This window comes from Monodelphis domestica, chromosome 3 (assembly GCF_027887165.1).
Source record: "Monodelphis domestica isolate mMonDom1 chromosome 3, mMonDom1.pri, whole genome shotgun sequence".
NCBI classification, from domain to species: domain Eukaryota; kingdom Metazoa; phylum Chordata; class Mammalia; order Didelphimorphia; family Didelphidae; genus Monodelphis; species Monodelphis domestica.
Window position 1 is genome coordinate 507,010,894 of NC_077229.1, and position 15,226 is coordinate 507,026,119.

General features: G+C 37.5%; 1 protein-coding gene across 1 annotated transcript in view; it reads left to right on the forward strand.

Moving 5' to 3' along the window:
* Positions 1-15,226, forward strand: part of DEPDC1B (DEP domain containing 1B) — a 112,810-nt gene that overhangs the window by 40,730 nt on the left and 56,854 nt on the right. The window lies entirely within an intron of this gene.

Below are 15,226 nucleotides of genomic sequence, written 5' to 3' on the forward strand. Positions count from 1 at the left end.
AAGCTCAGGGGTAAGACAAGACCTGACTTCTGGTTTTCTTCTGCTACTCATTAGAAACCTTGGTTCTGTGGGCTTCATTTTCTTCATATGCAAAACAAGATCACTGGCTTTTGTTGAACTGAGTCCTTTCAGCTCTAACCAGCTAATCTCTCATTTTAAGAATTTATCAAATGTCTAAATAGAAATAGAAAAATAAGCTTATATTTTGTCTCTATTCCCCCAAGAAAGAATCTTGTAGGGGAAAAAAAACCCAATACATGAAATATTTAAGTAACAATGCAAAGAAGCCACAATTGTGTCAAATAAATGGGTGTCTCCATTTCTTGGAGGAGGAAAGATCTCTGAAAGCTTGATGGATTGGGGATTTGGAGGAGATGGGACTTACTTGAACTCAGTAGTCCTTTAGTGGCTCAAGGAAAAGTGTTTCAAGGGAGAACTGTAGAAGATCAGAAAGGAGGGGCAGTAGTACTGGACCTCAAAACAAGTGTAAAATCCTGGCTCTGATGTAAGTGATATTATTCTTGGGAAATCATTAAACCTCAGTTGGGCTCCACTTACTTCATCTGTAAAGTGGGAGGATTGGATCTGATGACCTCTAATATCCCTTCCAAGTCTCCATCTATGATTCTATGATAAAATGAACATATTTAGGGAATTAGTGAGGAGATGGGCTTGGCTAGAGAAGAAAAACCCATTTTATTAGTGTGGGTATTTAGGGGTGACCAGCAGCTCCTCCTGCAAGGTGAATCCAGTGGGTTGATAGTGATTAAGGCTGAATCAATGACGCAATGATGCATTCTTTACACAGATTGCTGCTTTTGCTTCCTAGCAATCCCATCAAACTGGTGTGTGGCAATCAGGGATGGGCAGCTTCATTTTAATCAAAATCAGCAAGCAGTGCATGTGAAGTGTCAGAGAACAGAGAAGGGGGGAGGGAAGACAGCTTCTGCAATGAATGACAAATGAGTAGATGGATATGCATGGACCCAGTGTGGAAAGGACTGAAGGTCATGCCTTGAACTGCTAAAGGCACCCTTTCTCCCACCCATCCATCTCCACCATCAGCACTCTCCCCTTTGCAAACAAAAGATGACGATATTAATGGGCGGGTGCGATTTGAAGTATTACAGTCATGTTCTTTGGAGCCAGGCCTGCCACTCTGGGCAGTCTCTGACGTTTTGTTTCTTTTTCATCTTTCCTGAGAATCTGGGGGCATGTGTGTGAGTGTCCAGTCATTATCCATTGTCTTTGCTATTCTAAACCTTGGGTCTGCCTTTCTCCCCTGCTCCTTCATCTGTGGTCTGAGGCCCTTTGTTCAATTCAGTTTAAACAATGGGCTTTCTGGCTGCTGTCTGGTTTCTCTTTTGTGTGTCTCTACATATTCAAATATCTAGTTGGTGGAGAAGCTTGGGCTAGGAACCAGCTCTTGTTCATTTATTCAAATACCACACTGGGTGGTTTTTTTTCTTTCTTCTGAAAATTATTTTGAAAAAGAAATCTTTTAAAACCTCTCTGTAGAATCTTGTTTAGGCTGATTCCTATTTTACTAATACTCTCTCCTTTTGTTCCCTTCTTTTCTTGATGTTTTCCTGGTAGCTCCTCCTCTGCCACACAGAGACTGCTACTTTTAGCCTATTTATAGAGTGGACAAATGAAAAATTCTTCCATGGGATCATGAGAAGACTCAGTAAAACTAAAATGAAACCAGAGAGGTGAATTACAACATGATTTTATATAAGGACATCAACAACAACAGAGCCAAACACTGTGCTAAGTACTTTCTCATTATCTCATTTGATCCTCATAACAACTCTGGGAGTTAGGTGCTATTACTTCCTTATTTTACAGATGAGGGAACTGAGACAAACAAAGATGAAGTGACTTGTCCAGGGTCACACAGTAAATTCACTGGGGTTGGATTTGAATGCAAGTGTTTCTGGCTTCAAGCCCAGGGTTCCATACACTGGGCCATCTACCTGCCTCTTATTCTTGTTAGTATGATTTGAATAATTCTTATACTTTAGTTTGCTTCAGACCTAAAAACCATTTCCCCTTGGGAGGTACTGGAGGAAGCAGATAGTGTATGGTCCGGACCTATGGTTTCATTTAGGAACATCTGAATGAAGAAATTTAATCTACCAATGCAAATTACCACCAGCTTTGTGATTTATGATCTTGACATGGAGTTCTAAATTAATTTGTGAATTCGTTTTTCTTACTTTTTTTTTTTTACTAATTTCAGAGCTCTATTTCAGTATTAGTTGACTATGTGGTTTCTCTTGTTTTCTTATGTAATATGTGTATCTCATAATATTTTAAAAATACTTCTATTTTATTTCCATGTATTTTATTTTATGGATGGAAGGAGTAAATTGATGAGCATTACCAAACTGCCAAAGGGGGTCCAGGACACAGAAAAAAAGGTGTAAAGAACCCCTAACTTAGAGAGTTGCCTAGATCAGAAGTGTCAAACCTGTAGCCTACATGCTGAATTGTCTAAATTAGATTAAAACAAGATTGGGAAATATTTAACAAACAAATAAAAATACAATAATATATATATATAATGGCAATATGCAGTTTAATCTTTGCTTCTTTAAGTCATGGGACCTCTGGGATCTTTATAATATGTATATACAATTTCCTGGCCTTCATTTCTGTTTGAGTTTGACATCACTGATAAGTGATTTACCTAGGGTCACAAAACAATATGTGTCAGAGGAGGGAGGGGACTTAACCCTAAGTCTTCCTAACTCCTAGCTAGCTCTTCACCAATTAGATCATACCAGCTCTCAGCATGAAGAATTCTGGCCATGTGAATTGCATTTATTTTGTTCATTTCCCCCCTTTTATTGTATACTGCCTTTTCCCAGAAAGAATTAAAAAATATGCATGTATTACATATAGTTATAACAGGTAAATTAAATGTAAAATGGGGTGTGTGCGAGGGAGAGACAGGAGAAAGAAATACATTTACCAGGTACCTGTGTCAAGTATTATGTCTGAGCCACTGAATTTAGCTCAGAGCTTTGTGGCAAAAAAGGAAACATCCTGAGTTATATAAAGCAGGTTGTCTGATAAAAGAGGATATGAGTCTTAGAGAAAGTTTTTCCTATTACTGAATTTCAGTTGGAACTTATTTTGTAGATAAATGAGGAAATAGTGCCTTTAATTGTGATTTTATAAAAACTAAAGAAACATTCTACAAGTAGATACTTCTAATCTAACCTCAAAAACCCTTGAAAACATGAGATGAAACCTTAACACAGGAAAGGCATCTAAATTTATCTTTCTGAGTTCATGTGGTTTCAGACACTTAATACCTGTGTGATCCTGGGCAAGTTACTTACACCTGTTTGCCTCAATTTCCCCATTTATAAAATAAGCCAGAGAAGGAAATGGCAAACCACTTTAGCATTTTTGCCAAGAAAACTTCAAATGAGGTCATGAAGAGTTTGACAGAACTGAAACTTCCTTCCTTCCTCCTTTCCTCCCTTCCTCCCTCCTTTCCTCCCTTCCTCCCTTCCTCCTCCTCTTTCTCAATCCACCTAGCTGCCCCCAACAACATAACTTTCTTGAGATAGAGTAGCCTAGTGGATAGAGTGAGCTAACCTTAGTCTAAGACACACACAGTTCTAGCTCTTGAAAAATATTGGCTGTATGTGTTCATTTATAAATGTATTAAATTTAAGTCACTTAATTTCTCAGATGCTTCATGTTCTAAATTTCTAAGACTGCAGGCTACAGAACAGTTACCAGTCAGAATTGGTTCAGATTTCCTCATTCCAGAGCTCAAATGTCTAGGCCTTTAAAGATATCATTGAAAATACCATCCAGCTTAGTCCAGAGAAAGGAGAGAAGAGATTCTTAACCTTTTGTTGTGGTTGTTATAAATCTGTTTGATCCCTTCTCTGAATAATATTTACAAATACATAAAATAAAGTAAATGGTATTACAAAGGAATCCAATTCTTCTGAAATAGTTATGAAAGCACTAACAACAACAAAAAGTTCCCAGACCCCAGGTTAAGAATGTTTGGGTCCTAGAGGAATGTTATCTTGGCTCTTTGGCAGTTTCTCTCAGATTTCAAATATCACAGTCAGACTTCTGAGAGATGCTGGATCACATTCAATTGATGGTTGAATTCTTCAGCAAGTGCCAATATGCTGTACTCCTGATTCAAAAGGGGTCCATATGCTTTAGGAAGTCGATACATGAGAGACAGTTGACATTCTGTCAGCCAAAGAGAGAGTTAAGTCACAGAAGTAGGAGGCAGGAGGATAGCATTTCTACCCCAATCTCCATTTTTTCTTTCAGACCTAGTGCAGAGCTAGTAAGCAGTATCAGTTTTTGCTATCCTCTAGCCCACTATAGCTGAGAACTCATGAACCTGAGAAATCCATCAGTCTCCCAAAGTATAAGGATTATACATGTATGCCATTATGCTAGGCTATAGTTTCTTTCCTCAGTTATTGGTAGTTCCTTCTAATTTTAACTGCATTGGGTTTTGGGTTGGGTTTTTTTTGGAAAACTTTTAAATTTTATACAATTAAATGGTCTATTTTATCTTCTGTGATCCTCTCTGTCCCTTGTTTGTTTATGAACTCTCACTGTCCACAGATCTGACATGTAATATCTTCCTCAGTCCCTAATTTGTTAATGATGCCAACCTTTGTGTTTAAGTCATGAGTTATTTGGAACTCACCCTAGCCTATATTATGAAATGTTGGAATATACCTAATTTCTACCTGTCTACTTTTCAGTTTTTCCTACTAGTTTTTACCAAACTACTGAGTTTTCTCCCTCAGTAGCTGGGGTCTATTGGTCTATTAAACAATATGCATAGATTTGTACTTATATTTCAACACACACACACACAAATCAGTTATTTAATGCTTTTTTTGAAATGTGAATTTGTTCTAGACTACTGTGTCCATTTACTTTTGTTTTGGGATTCCAGTGTTTCATGTAGTGAACTTTAATTTTTAACTAGTACCAAATCATTTTTTACTTTGTAGTATAGCTTGTGATCTGCCAAGTACCCGTATTTACTGCCTATTTTGTTATTTCCCTTGAAATTCCCAACCTTTTATTCTTCCAGATGAATTTTGTTATTTTTTTAGATCTATAAAATGATCTTTCCATAAGTTGACTGGTATTGTATTGAGCAAGTAAATTAACTCATGTGCATTGTCATTTTTATTATATTGGCTCTGCCTACCCATGAGCAATTAATTTTTCTTCAGTTATTTATGTCTGTCTTTATCTCTGCAAAGAGTGTTTTGTGGGTAGATTAATATAGTTATCTTGTGTGCCTTGGTATATAAATTTTCCATTATTTATATGTTCTATAGCTGTTTCGTTGGACTTTTTCTTTGTAGAGCATTTTGTTGACAATGTACAGAAATGCTGATGATTTGTGTGGGTTTATTTTATATTGCACAACTTTGGTGATGTTATTATTTAAATTAATTTTTAGTTGGCTTCCCGGGGTTTTGTAAATAAACTATCACATCATCTACAAAAAGTGATATTTTTAAAAAATCTTTCTTGCTTGTATTTATTGCCTTGGTTTTTTTTTAGTCTTAGTGCTTGTAATTGGCATTTCTAGTACTATATTAAATAGCAATTGTGATATATTAAATAGAAATAGTGATACTGGTTTTACTCTTGATCTTGTTAGAAAGGTCTTTAACCTGTCTCCATTATATAATTTTTTTGTTTTTTTGCTCTTACCATATTAAGGAAAAGGCCCTTTATTCTTATGATTTATAATTTTAGCATTTGTTGACATGAAGTGATTTTGAAAGTAATTTAATTAATATGTTTTAGTATGTTTAATTTTCCCTAAATTGAATCAACTGCATTTTTGTTTAGTATATGTGCTGCTGAAGCAAGCACCAACTCTGCATTTCTGGTGTAAGCCCTAACTAGTTATAGTATATAATCTTTTCAATTTATTATAGTAGACTATTTGCTAATATTTAATTTAAATTCTTTTTTGCTTGTGTGCTTTAGGGATATTGGTCCATTGTCATCTTTGTTGCTCTCTGATTTAGAGTTGAAGACTGTATTCTTATCATAATGAGAATTTCAAAAGATTGCACTTGCTATTTTTGTATCAGTTTGTTTAATAATTGAAATTAATTTTTCTTGGTAGAATTCACTTTCAAAACCATGTGATCCCAGAGTTTTTTTTTCCTTGTCCTTCAAGTTTCTTTATGACCTGTTTGATTTTTTCTTCTTCTGTAATTGGGTTATTTAAGTAACCTAATTCTTATTCTGTTAATTGGAATATTTTATTTATATATTTTAAACCCTTACCTTCAATACTGTGTATTGGTTCCAAGGCAGAAGAGTGGTAAGGACTAGGCAATGGGGATTAAATGACTTGCCCAGGGTCACAAAGCTGGTAAGTGATTGAGGCCAGATTTGAACCTAGGACCTCCTATCTCTAAGCCTGGCTCTCCATCCACTGAGCTACCCAGTTGTCCCAGATCTTTTATATTTTTATAAGTATTCATGCATTTCATCTAAGTTAACAGTTTTGTGGGCATGTAATTGGGCAAAATAATTTCTTATAATTTCTCTAAGTTCCCCCTTTATTTTTTTCAATTCTCCTTTTCTTACTTTTCCATATGAGCCATTTGGTTTTCCTCTTTTAAAAAAAAATAAGAACTAACATTTGGTCTATTTTATTAGTTTAACAAAGTAGCTCCTAGTTTTGTCTTATCATTTGATTGTTATTTTCTTTCAATTTTGTAAACCTTTTTTTAATTTGTAGAATTTCTACAATGGTGTTAATTAGGAGATTTTTGATTTGCTGTTTTTTAGGGTTTTTTAGTTGCATGACCTTGTCATTGATTTATTCTTTCCTTCTTTTGTTAAAGTGTTCAGAGATATATTTTTTGACTGCTTTAACTGTATTCTATAAGTTTTAGTATCTTCTTTCATTATCATATTATTTAACAAAAGGTTTCTGATTAAGTTAGTCTTCAATTAATCTTTAATTCTCTCTGTAAAGATCCTTTATTCAGCATAATTTTTATTGTATTGTGGGTTACTAAAGGATATATGCATTTCTGCATGTTTGTGAGATTTTAATGCCTCAATATATAGTTTTTAAAAAGGTGTTATGGTTGGCTAAGCTATATGTAAATTCTGTTCTCTTTATATTTAGTAATTGTTAGAGATTTATCTTCTCTAATATTCTATTGAGATCCCTTAATTTCATTCTTGCATATATATCTATGTCTGTCTATGTATGTATGTATGTATGCATGTATGTATGTATGTATGTATCTTTGTGTCTCTGTATCTATCTCTGTATTTATCTATGTATCCATCTATCCATCTATCCATCTATCCTTACCTTCTGTCTTAGGCAGAAGAGTGGTAAGGACCAGACAATGGGGGTTAAGTGATTTGCTCAGGGTCACACAACTAGGAAGCCTCTGAAACCAGATTTGAACCCACGACCTCTTGCTTATATTTTTATTAGCTTTTTTTCTAAGTCTAAAAGGGACACATTGAGGGGCCTTCCCCCATTATAATTTTACTATCTATTTCTCTCAGTATATACAATTTTTATTTAGATGTTTTATTGTGCCTTGCATGCATGCACACACAAACACATAAGTATAAAATGTTGATAATCAGAGGGTAGGCAAACTATGATCCAAGAACTGAATCTTGCCTGCAGTCTGTTGGTGTAAAACTTTTGGAACAAAGGATGGTTTTTACATTTTGAAAAATTCACTTTACAAAAATAGGCAGAGGGCTGATTTGATTGCCCAACCATAGTTTGTTGGCCCCTGACAAAAATTCATTGTTTATTGTGCCCTTAATTAATTACTTTAAAAAATAATCCTTACTTTCTGTCTTAGTATCTGTTCTAAGATAGAAAGAAATGCAGTGTCTTTAAGTGACCTGTTCAGGGTCACACAGCTAGAAAGTATCTGAGACCAGACTTAAACCCTGATCCTTCTGACTACAGTCCTGACTTTCTATCCACTGTGCTCCCTGGCTGCCCCTCGTACCACAAAATGTAGTTTGCTTACATGTTTCTTTTTTTTCAAGTCTGTTTTTTATTGTAGTCCTAACTGAAATACTGAATTTTATTCCTCTTAATAATTTAATTTTTTTTCAATAAGTAAAAATTATTCTCTCTCCCACCTTCCTTCTTTCTCATGGCTTGTTCATCTTTGTAGCTCTTTTGGGGTTCCAGGATTCCTTTTTGCTGGCTTTCGCAGGGATGACCTCTTTTCTTGTTGCCTCTGGACATAGACACCCCCCCTTCCCCCCCCCACCCCCCCCCCCACAGAGGCTCTATATGTCTGACCTTTCTGTGGCTGTGCATGGGATTTATGGGCCTGCTTGCTTCTCTTGCTGTTTTTTTGCTCATTGCTTCCTTTCTTATTGTCTTTGGGCTTCTGGTGGGTGTTTTCTGTAGTTCTGAAGTGGAAGAAGTCACTGATTGTAGTTTCTCACTGGATTTCTTGATTGTTGTTTTAGATTTTTGCTGGAGTAGGTCTGGGGGAACTTCCTGTTCAGGCAACCATTCTGACTACAAAGGATATTCCTGGTTGGTTTTTTCCCCTTTTTGTTGTTTTTTAGCCTCCTACTAATATTCCACAGTTTGTGTCCCACAGCTTCTTTAGCTGGTCTTCAGTTGATGAGTATATACTTCACTTCCAGTTCTTTGTTTCTACGAGTGCAACTGCTAATATTTTTTCATCTATGGGACCTTTTACAAAAAACCAACCCTTACCTTCTCTCTTAGTAGATGAAGAGAAGCAAGGGTTGAGGTTAAGTGACCTGTCCAGGGCCCCATAGCTAGAAAGGGTCAGATTTGAACCCAGGCCCTCCTGACTCCAGACCTGGCTCTCTATCCAATATGTTACCTCCCTACCTCTGTCATTGACTTCTTTGAGACATGCCTAAGCAGAGAAATCTATGGATCAAATGACATAGACATTTTTTAGTCACTTTTTTCCCCTCATAATTCCAAATTGCTTTCCAGAATGGTATTATTTCACAACTCCACTAACAGCATATTCATATGCTGTGCTAATTTCCATAATGCCTCCAACATTGACTATTCCCATCTTTGTCATCTTTGCCACTTTATTGGTTATCGAAACCCCAAACTTGTTCTATTTTGTTAGGGATTTCGAGCATTATTTCACATGGAAGTCTAATGAATTCTTCTGAAAACCATTCATACCTCTTGGCCACTTATCTATTGATGAATGACTTTTGGTACCATATGGATTGCCTATATATGGAGATTTTTAGCCAGGATGGTTATCTGAACAGGAAGCTCCCCCAGAGCTACTCCAGCAATATATATATATATAGACACATACACACACATAATATGTTAGTTGCCTATGTTTCTTGGTTATCACTTAGTTATCAGTGATATTAATTTATAGTAGCCTAGAGTTACTATGAGGTCACACAATCACTATATGTAAGAGTAGGGACTTTAAAAGATGGAGTTGAATGTCATTTCAAAGGTTTCTTTGAGATCTAAGTAATAGAATCTGTGACTCTATTATACAATAATTTACAATTAATTTTCTTAAAGATTGGATAAACTAGGAAGCTCTGTATGTGTACATGTAAGAGGGGGAGAGAAAAAGAGACAGAAATAGAGACAGAGAGAGGGATAGAAGGGAAGAGGAAGGAGGGAGAGAGGGGGGGAGGGTGGAAACAGAGAGAGGGAGACAAAGAGAGGGAGAGAGAGAGAGGGAAGAGAGAGACAGAGGGAAAGGAGGGGGGGGAGGGTAGAGGGAAAAAGAGAGAAGAGACAGAAGGGAGGGGGAGAGGGAGTGAGAGGCAGGAAGGAAAAAGGGGGAGAGAGGTCAGGGCACTGCTCTGGAGCTATAATAGCTTTTTGCTGTTTAGTCCTGTCTGATTCTTCATAACCCCATTTGGGGTTTTCTTGGCAGAGATACTAGAAGAGTTTGCCTTTTCTTTTTCCAACTCACTTTACAGATTAGATGTGGATACAAACAGGGTCAAGTGACTTACCCCGGATCATACAACTAGTAAGCATCTGAGGTCAAATTTGAAGTCATGAAGATTAGTCTTCCTGCTTCCAAGCCCAGTGCTCTATCCATTGCTATACCTAGCTGCCCTCTGCTACTCTTGCTGAAAACGAAAGGACATTCTGAATATTGGAAACTCCCATGACTTTCTGCAATGTAAAAGTTTAGAGTTTCCTAGAACACTGAAAAGGTAAGTGACTCCCTCAGGGTCACACAGCCAGTGTGCCAGAAGTGAGACCTGGCCCAAGACTTTTTAGCTTTGAGATGAGCACTATTCATGTCACACGACATTACCTCTGTTAATATTTATATGCCATGAAAAGATTGCAGGTCAGGTTTCCATTATTTGGGCACAATATTTATGAAGATTTAAAGCTTATTTTCCCTGCAGAAATTCCTTGGAAGCTGATGAATACTATCTTTGTTTCTTCCTGCAGTGTCTAGTGCATTGCATAGTATGATGCTTACTAAATGGTTATTGAATGAAATGGATGAATAAATTCTCATCGATTGATTGTTTTGTGACTGTTCTTGAGTCCACTGTCAATTTTTCTGTTTGTATTTCTCTACTGCCTTACCACAGATGGGTTTAATTGGATCCAGTGTGTTGCACAAAGTCGATTCTTAAATGCTTGTTGAATGCATTATCTCTTTTTCATCCACTTCAGTGAAGCAGGCTTCTTGGTTGTTCCCTGAATATGGCATTCCATCTCTGCCTGAGTGATTCAGTGATTTGTGTTGGGTGTTCTGTCCCCATGCCTGGAATGCATTCACTGTTTAGCTCAGCATTTTGGAATCCTTGGCTTCCTTCAAGGTTCAGCCATTGAGACATCCCATTGGAGGACACCTTTCCTATTTCTATAACTAGTTAGTAATGTTCTTCTCCTAAAATTACTATGATTATACTCATAGGTATGAATCTTGTGCTCCCACCGTTGACTTGTAAAGCTTCTGGAGCAGAGATTGTTTCTGTGTGTTACCTTTGGTAGTCCCCAGGGCTTAGAAGGGTATCTTACACTACCCTTATCTTCCATCTTAGAGTCAGTCTGCAGTATGGACTAGGCAATGGGGACTAAGTGACTTGCTCAAGGTTATACTGCAAGAAAGTATCTGAAATCAGATTTGAACCCAGGACCCGGCTCTCAATCCATTGAGCTGCCTAGCTGCCCCGGTAAATGTTTTTACAAATGCTATTAGATTGGATTGCAAGAATAAATAAGCATATATTGGGAAGATAGGTGGAGGTGGCCTGCTAGAGTTGGGGTTGTGAAGACCTGAGTTCAAGTTTTGCCTCAGCTGTATCATCCTGGGTAAGCCATTTAATCTTTTATTTTTTTTCAGCCTCACTTTCCTCATCTGTAAAATGGGTATTATAAGAATAGCACCTATCTCAGGGCTGTCGTGAGGATCAGATGACATAACAAATAGAATACTTTTCAAAATCTAAAACACTATACAAATACTAATTATTTTGATTATGCTTATGATGATTAATCATAATAAAGAGGCCTGAACCCAGAATTAGAAGACTTAGGTTTTTAGTCCCATCTGTACTGATAGCTAGGTCTGTGACTTTGGATAATATTGCTTGACTTTTCTTGGCCTTATTTTCTTGTCTCCCAGATAAGGGTGTTAGACTAGTTCTATGAAGTCATTTCCAGCTTTAAAACCTGTGATTCGAATTAGATTCAGGCTAGTTTATAATGTAAGATGTAAACCCCAAAGCCACCCACTAGAGGGTGCTCTTCTCTAGTTAATCATTCACGAAATTGGCAGATTTCCTTATTGTCAGTTTCTCCTTCCTGGTTAGAGCCTCCTGTAACTATGGCTTTATCTTCTTATTGGGGGGATGGAGGATAGTTTCTCAGGGAAGAACAGACTGCCAAACCCACTGGCAGGCACTTTAGAAACACTAAAAGTCATGCTTTGAGCAGCATTCACATTTTAAATATGGAAGACATGAGTAGCATCCTAGGGTGTGAGTATGAGTGTGCAGAAGTCCTATCCCTATCTAAATCCCCTAAATCTCTATCCTATCTAACCCCCCCCCCCAACTTTATGAAAGCCCTTGAAACCAGAAGAAGGGGTGGGTTAGCATGGAGTTAGAGGAGGAATTTCCTTTAATTTACTAAGGAGGTAACCTTCCTTGTACATTTTATACCTACATACACAATATATTTGTGTATACACAAATGGGACCAGAAGAGAAGAGTGACTGGGTAGCCTGGGGACTTGAGTAGCAACTGGAAGCCAGTGGGGAAGGTAAGGCCTGGCTCTCAATCCACTGAGCTACCCGGCTGCTCCCTGGGATCACTAATTTTTAATCAAGCAGCCTAGAAATAAAAGTGTTACAAAAAGATTTCAGGAGCACCTTTTCCTTCCCAAAATGTACACTTTCCCATAGGTTACCATGACAAAAGAAATGTACACCCATGGCCAGGAGAGAAACACATGAAGGAAACAATTGTGAAGGGTTATACACTCCGGGGCATGTGTGGCCAGGGCTGATATATTGCCAAGGCTGCTCAGACTCCTGACACTGTGGAGCCTTTCATGTTCTCTGATGATATATCATTGTACTTTATTGGATAATAGGTGTGCTTGCAATTGAGTTTTCCTTGCAAACATCATTATTTTTCTGGAAAAGCACCTGCCAGTCAATTTTCCAGTCACTCATGTCATATATGTCTATATTTCATCTGTCTAATCTGTCTGTTTGTCTGCCTGCCTATATCTATATGTCTATCTTTCTACCCCTCCCTCCCTCCCTCCCTCCCTCCCTTCCTTCCTTCCTTCCTTCCTTCCTTCCTTCCTTCCTTCCTTCCTTCCTTCCTTCCTTCCTTCCTTCCTTCCTTCCTTCCTTCCTTCCTTCCTTCCTTCCTTCCTTCCTTCCTTCCTTCCTTCCTTCCTTCCTTCCTTCCTTCCTTCCTTCCTTCCTTCCTTCCTTCCTTCCTTCCTTCCTTCCTTCCTTCCTTCCTTCCTTCCCTCCCCCACTTTCTCTCATCTATCTGTCTGTATATTTATTTATCTATAACTGTACCCTCAGCTCTTGATACAGTGTCTAGCCAATAGTAACTGCTAATGATTGCCTTTTCATTCATTTATTCCCTTCTCTCTTGGTTTTTATCCTGTTGGTAGAGTTGCTCTCTGCTGCCATCTTCTGGTCTTCAGGATGTTTAGGCTAGTAAGCCTCTTTCTTACCAGGAAGGCCCAAAGCTCTAGCTGTGGCAGTAGCACCCAGGCAGCCAGGAAGGAGAGGCCCTCTACCAGGCACCCTCAGGATAAAAATAGCTGTCCTTGAATTTCAGTTAGGTGTCCAGGTGTTCATGTGTGTCTTCAAACCATTTTGAAGACTTTATCCCACAAAACAACCAAAGAGAAATGTAAGATGGGAACAGTGAAGTGTTTTCTCCTTCTTTCCTTCCCCCCTAAAATTTCTGGTTCACCAGCAAATAAATAAATATGGAGGCAAGAACACCCCTACTTTCTACATTCTTACCTTTATTTTTCATATAGCAGTAAATGTTAGCCTGTTAGCAATAAAAAGTTGCTGGTTGTTGGAGAAGGAAGGACAGCGAGGGGACACAGGAGATAGAGCACTGTGCCTGGAATCAGGAAGACTCAAATCTGGCCTCAGAACCTTATTAGCTGCATGATTCTGTGCAAGTCATGTAACCCTCTTTGCCTCAGTTTCCTCATCTGTAGATTGAGCTGCAGAAGGAAATGGCAAACCACTTTGCTATCTTTGCCAGGAAAACCCCAAATGGGACTAACAAGAGTTGGACATGACTGAAATGATTCAGCAGAATACCATTAAAACACTCATTATGTTCATACTCTCTCATTCCTTAATAAATATTGATTCCACATCGCACTGAATACTATAGGGAACATTTTGAGGACTGAGCCTTGGTCTCAAGTTGTTCTCAAGTGGCCTATAATTTTGCGGGGGCTGATAAGACAGGAACACAAATAATAATGGGAGTGATGTCAATAAATATGATAGTTCAAATGGGTAGGAAAGCAAAATCATGTCTGGATAAAGCTGATGGGTAAATACCTCAATAAATATTTAGTATGTAAAGATTTTGTTAAACATTTAAAATACAAATTTTTCAGCAAATGAGCACAAATATCATACAATCTACAATAAACATTTTAAAAACATTTGGATAAATATTTAAATATATGTATTTCATAGATTTATTGATTGATTGCTGAAAACTAGGGAAGCCTCATGCTTAGAGGAAAGCACATCAAACATCTCACCCTATTTTCCTCACCAGCCTGCTCTTTAACACCTCCTACTTGAAACAGAAACAACTGAGATTCCTTAGGTTTAGAGGGAAAAAAGTCTGCATTCAGGACATGTAGAATATAATTTAAATAAGAGAGTGACTTAAGCATTTGTGGGGAGCCAATTTTTCAGACTCAATCTAATGTCCTATGCCAAGAGGAGAGTTTTCTTGCACCTTAATTATAGTTCTTTTCCTCCCCTTCATATGTACTTTTTCTATTACACACAAATCATTGTGATTGTTAGTATTGCAACTAGGAGGCATAATTCAGTCACTTGCTTTGCTTCAGATATCTCTGATATTCCACATAGCCCATCATGTCTCCTCCCATCTCTGAGCTAAAATAAACTGGTTTGGGAAATTTCAAAGTTGTTCCTGGCCTCCCTTGTGAACTATTATGTTTCATTGTTTTTGTGGCACCTTGTGGAACTATGGCCCTCTGACTTCATCATTTTGAGGTGGGCCTTTTTACTATTTGGCTAACTGTGTTTTGCTTGGCAAAGCTGCATATGGAACATTAATATATTTCTTTGTGCTAGTTTTTAGCTCACTGTGATGAGACAATTGTGCAATAGATTGCAAAGTAGGACAACTTTGACAGTTCCTACAGAAGTTTAATTTATGCTTCTTAGCTTGTTAGATGCTATTTCCTATCTCCAACACCTGTCCTAGAAGCTGGATTGTCTAACATTTTACATACTAATCTTTTCTCTTAAATCTTTTACTTGAGAGATGTCAGGAAAATTTGAAATAATTTCATAAACATTCAAAACTGATTTCTTAAGTGACCTACAAATAGGAGATGTTTTCTCCAGTGAGAGGTGAAAAAAATGCCATTTCACTGATCCCTCTTTTCTGTTTCTTATCCTTTTC